Genomic DNA, 5,994 nt, shown 5'->3' with positions numbered 1-5,994 from the left:
TTTATGGTTATTAAAATGTTTTCTATTTAATGAACAGAACTCCCCGCCTGAGGTCGGAACAAAGACGTTGCAGCAAGCTATTGTCTTTCGGTGGATCCTATACTTATATGTTTGTTATGATATCGATAAGCAAATCTAGTTATAGAAACTTCAATTTAACCATCCCCATGTTACTGACTTAGATTTTTTTCCCCTGGGTATCCAAAGGGTCCTACCCTATGCATGGTATATGCCCTATGACAGACGACGTTGACGTAGGGAACATCAGCCGGTATGAAATCATCGACAACAGGGACGTCCGCTACTGTGTGCTCAGCACCACAACATCAGCGTATGAAAACATCACGATGTCTGGCCTCAGCCGGATGAAGCGATACATGGCCCTATAGATTTATAGCTGTATACTTACTCCACACATGGTCCTATAGATTTATATCTGTATGCTTACTCCACACATGGTCCTATATATTTATATCTGTATACTTCCTCCACATCTGGCCCTATATATTTATATCTGTATACTTACTTCACACCTGGTCCTATAGTTTTATATTTGTATACTTACTACACACATGGTCCTATATATTTATAGCTGTATACTTACTACACACCTGGTCCTATAGTTTTATATTTGTATACTTACTCCACATCTGGTCCTATATATTCATATCTGTATACTTACTCCACACCTGGTCCTATATATTCATATCTGTATACTTACTCCACATCTGGTCCTATATATTTATATCTGTATACTTACTCCACATCTGGTCCTATATATTCATATCTGTATACTTACTCCACATCTGGTCCTATATATTTATATCTGTATACTTACTACACACCTGGTCCTATATATTTATATCTGTATACTTACTCCACACATGATCCTATAGTTTTATATCTGTTTACTTACCCTACACCTGGTCCTGTAGTTTTACATATGTATACTAATACGTATTGCATTGTCAATTCATTGTCGGCGAACTATTGCGAAGAGGACACTTGCTGACGCATGTCACATTAGATGTTTGTCTAAGCTTAATAGTAATATTCTATTCTACCGGCAAAGCATCATTCGTTTGTAGATTGCAGTAGTATCAAAGAATTTTATGATAATAGTGCTATTTATGAACATTAATTTAACATTTCATCTCATTCATTATTTTGGATTTCCTCTTACAAACTTTCGCCATTTAATTTCGTTCAGTAACAATTGCATACCTAAAAGCTATTTAATTACATTTGTACCATTTAAGAAAACCTCTATGTGTAAATGTAGCTTCTTTGATTCATTGTTGTCAGATTAACTCATGTAATATTGGTGTCCATCTTATACATTATACCTTTCAAGTCAATTATGTTACGTAATGAGATTAACTGGTCTTACCAGAGACGTATAAATACAGAGATTGGCAACTCTCGCTGATCTCGCAAAATCACGCATGATCTACGAGTGTTTGTTTTGACAGCTTATCGACCTGGTGACGATAGTCTGGTCAGTGAGTTACCTGTGTGAGAGTTTGATCGTGTATTCGTTAGTTCGTGTCAACATGTCACTTATCCTAGATATATGGATCATATAAAGAAGCTGGTTAGAAATATAATGTTATATCTGAATACGTTTTTGAAATAAAAAGATGAACGAGAAAGGAGTGCCGGTGTCATGAAAGGAATTAACTCTCGCACATCACAGCCGCCATTTTCACATGGTTATTTTAAAGTGTATTTTCAGAGCTCAATTATCAAACTTTGCAGGTATTGTAACAACCTCATTTTAATTTCCTGGTTAGAAATATTATCATATAACTAATTTCTGAAAACTTTTTTGAAATTGTCTAAAGAAAAAAAACGGAGATAGTGTTATCCTGAAGCCAGAATAATTACCGATATGTAAACACAGCCACGATTTGCAATCTTTCGATGTTTGGGGTTTTCTAAACTTAATCATTCAATGTAGCACTCCCAAACCGCATGGAAATCTCAGCTACATTTTGTAGCTACGTACGGTTTTAATGTTACGTTGATTTTCGATGTTTTCTCATGGCATAATTATGATTTGAGTTGAATGCAGCGAACCGCATATCCAATATGGCGCAGGTGAAGCGTAACTCTCGATACCAGTGACCAATGGTAAGGCCAAGAGCAAGTTGCCAATCTCTGTATTATACGTCTCTGGTCTTACCAAGTATGACACTTAAGTCTCGGACAAAGGACAGGCTAATTGCCTTACCTGTTCGGGTACTCACCAGTCAGAATAGAGAGATAAGTGACAGCTGTCGATCAAATTAACTTTATTGTGTTAATTGTCAATGTATCCCGGTTCTACATGTTTGGTAATCAGTTAGGAGCTAGGCATTGGACTGTACAGGTGTGTTTTTGGATACTCCAGAAATCACCCACCGACCTAGAGAAAGTTATTTTAATAAATTTATATTTGGACCATACAACATCTCCAGAACTTTTACTTTTCAAATTGTACAACAATACCCCACAAAAGTGTTGTTATAGTAGCTACATTTTGTATTAACAGAAATACACATGCATGTTCTAATTAAACTTGCTTGGCTCGTTTTCAGTCCAAAAGTTAAATTTCTTTACCAGAAACCAAAGACGTATCACTTTATATTACGTGTAATATATACGTCTCTGCAGAAACTAATTATACAGGTACTTCAGCTGAGCAGTAAGCACGTACGGTGATTACGTCACATGTATACTGTACAAGGGACCGCTCTCACCAAAGATGGCTGTAAATCTTACCTGTCAACATAATTAATTAGCGGTCTATCTTCCTGTCGGTCTTGTGATGAAATGGCTTAATTTAATATGTGTTATGATGTCGGTAACGGAATGATGTAAATACACGTTCATAAACCAACACAGAGCTAATTTCGTACGAATAGTTCAAAAAGGAGCCACTAACGTCAAAAACACATAAATGTATGCAGTTAACTCTGTTTTGCAGTCAAATCTTTCTGTAAGTTATAATACCATTAATCATTTTAAAACTATAAACTCAATAGAAATAAGCGACATGAAGATTGTAGTATTCAGGTAATGTAATAACACGGAATTAGATTAGAGGGAAAGGCACGAAGTTCGGCATAGGAAATATGTCTAGGGCACTTTGATGTTGCGAGAAACTGCGAGAAAGCGCGATAATTTACGTGATTTGGGGAAAGTTCGCCGCTTCAATCATCGCAGAAATTTATTGCCTTTGAAAAGTTATACATTCTGGGGAATCCTGTACCGTAACATTTTCCAGAGTTCCAAGTAATTGATTTTTGATTTACATCTGTCTTTATTTTTATCCTATTTGTTGTGATGACAGTATTACTATAACTTTTACTATAAACTTTCGTAATCTGAGTCATTTTACTAGTATAATACTAGTAAAATGACTCAGATTACGAAAGTTTATAGTGAACCTACACCGTTGCCAACTTGAAATATTTTATGGCTTCACACCTGCCATTAACGTCTTTTGTCTGAGAAATGTCTTGCTAAAAAATAAATTATTTGACATACGCGTACGAACTAAACATTATTTCTTTTTTATATGTGTTTAGTCATAGATATAATATTCCAAATTTCATTTTGCACTTTGTTACAGGTTCTGTAATTGGCTTATAGTAGCACATGTGACCTAAAAACAGCTGTTGATTATAGTATGAACAGCTGTTGTTCCAAAGTATTCAGTATTGCCGTTCGAGTGGTCTCACATTGCAAAAACTACACCAGTCGTGAAAAAATACAAGATTCAGTGGCGGATCCACAGGTGTTTTTGTTGGCTCCAGTGTTCATGCAGCCGGTATGCTTCACATGAACGGCCTTCACTTCGCTACGGCCGCTCATGTAGTGTGCAAGTAAATTTCCCACCGTTCATACTTGCATGAACACTGTAAAAATCCAGATTCAATCCCTATGTGTTTATCAGATTTAATCAATTTAAATGTCATGAGCATTTTGACAATTGCCACATCGATATCCTGTCACTAAAACAAAACTTTCGTTACATTATTCTAGTACATGTACATGTATGGGATATACAAATGTCTATTATGTGAAGTACACAAAGAATCGAATCAATATACAAGTTTGTGATGTACACAAAAAAACCCATTTTAATACTAAAACCACGGACTTAGATAACAATCTAATTCCGTGCTAAAACAGACCTTTAATTTAGTCAAAATTGACAGCTAACACGTTTTTCTTTCCATACGTTTAATCCTTGCTCTAAGCCTAGCCGGTAGAGCCAGTGGTAACGTTTTAGTGTCCCACTTAGAGCAGTCACATGTAGAACAATCACACTTAAATCAGTCACATTTAGAGCGGTCACTATTGGAGTCCTCACATTTAGAACAGCATTGTGTAGAACAATCACAACTACAGCAGCCACAATTACAACAATCACTTTAAATCCTTTTAACAATCACAGCTTAACACCGCATTCACACGAGTTATGTACCTTTATTCCTGCACATGGGCAGGGTGTGTATGCCCAACTCCACGGGGACACATGGAAATGAATTAGATGTTCTCGCTGCAGAGCTTTTACCGCCAATGGCGACACGTATAGGACAAGTGCACAAGTACCGGAAGTACATTTACCGGAAGTACATTTACTAGTTACAGAGAAGTCCTCCGTCGACGGGGACACATGTACCGGTTGTGTATGAAGCCTTGTCGCTGAGAAGGAACAACACTGTATTGACCACCTCCTCCACCTCGCCGAACCTGCCCATGGGATGCCTGGCCTTCCATGGGTCTGCTTTTTTGGGGTCTGACCAGTGGTGCTTTCCCATGGCCGTCATACACACAGTGGGGTTGACCGAGTTGATCCTGATAGTCGGACTTAGCTCCATGGCCATACACTTTGTCATCATGTCCAGTCCGGCTTTGGCAATGTTGTAAGGCGACGTCTTGTTGATGGCGATGCAGGCGTTGACGCTAGAAATGTTGACGATGGCCCCGCCCCTTCCACTTGCCAGCATGCCGCGCGCAGCAACCTGACTAACGTTAATGGCGGCCATCAAATTTACACTGAAGACGTCCTCATACGTCTTTTTATCCGTGTCGACGAAAGGCATCGGAGACGGCGACACAGCGGCGTTGTTGACAAGCAGGTCAATTGTTCCGACGCCCTCCACGGCGGCTCGCGTCGCCTCCCAGTCCGACAAGTCGGCCTGAACGGTGTGAATAGGAGGGAACTCCAACTTCAGATCGTCCAGATTGGCCTTTGTGATGCTGAGGGCATACACTTCTGCTCCGCACTCGACCAGGCCCCTGACGATACCCCAACCTATTCCACGTCCCGCTCCCGTTACCAGAGCCTTTTTATTGTCAAGACGGATCTCCATTTCGACCTTAAAGCTTCGAGATCCGAGACCACACGCAGATACAATATATAGTATACATTTTATCAAGATGGCGTGTTCATGATATATCAAGATATCGGTCGAGTGTGACCTTTACGATCTGAGATAAGATAAAAGACTGCTGCTTGATAAAGACGTGAACTCATATCACATGGTTCATAGCAAAGTTGTCATCGCAGCATTTCTGTTACATTCATTATATATACTCTGGTATTGGGACACATACCGTGAAATGCTCATACTCATAGCTTGGGCCCGTATTCATGAAACCATATTCATTCTCAAGCATAGATTTTGTGCTCAAAGCAACTTTCTTGTAACTCGCTTAAATCATGTGACCTGGTCAGACAGTCAACTGTGAACATTAAGATCAGCGTGCGTCTTGAATTCTCTACAAAATTCTTCCAAAAATGTTGACAAATGAGATAATTTTATTAATCTATTTCAGGAGCAAGAAATGGTCTTGAGCACGGAATTTGAGTTTGGGCACGAGAACGGTTTCAAGGGTATGGGCCCTGGACTTCAGTCCTATTCTTAAATCGTAGATGTTTATATATTGTATGTACGTCTACCGTATAAACAAACACATTCACGATCAAGGGAATATCCC

General features: G+C 38.8%; 1 pseudogene; it reads right to left on the bottom strand.

Annotated features, from left to right (window-relative positions):
* Positions 1–3,441: 3,441 nt before the first annotated feature.
* On the bottom strand, positions 3,442–5,477 carry LOC110446562 (annotated as a pseudogene).
* Between the last annotated feature and the right edge of the window lie 517 nt (positions 5,478–5,994).

This window comes from Mizuhopecten yessoensis, unplaced genomic scaffold (assembly GCF_002113885.1).
Source record: "Mizuhopecten yessoensis strain PY_sf001 unplaced genomic scaffold, ASM211388v2 scaffold2795, whole genome shotgun sequence".
Lineage (NCBI taxonomy): Eukaryota > Metazoa > Mollusca > Bivalvia > Pectinida > Pectinidae > Mizuhopecten > Mizuhopecten yessoensis.
The sequence above is the reverse complement of the archived record's forward strand: the minus strand, read 5'-3'. Positions and strand labels throughout refer to the sequence as shown.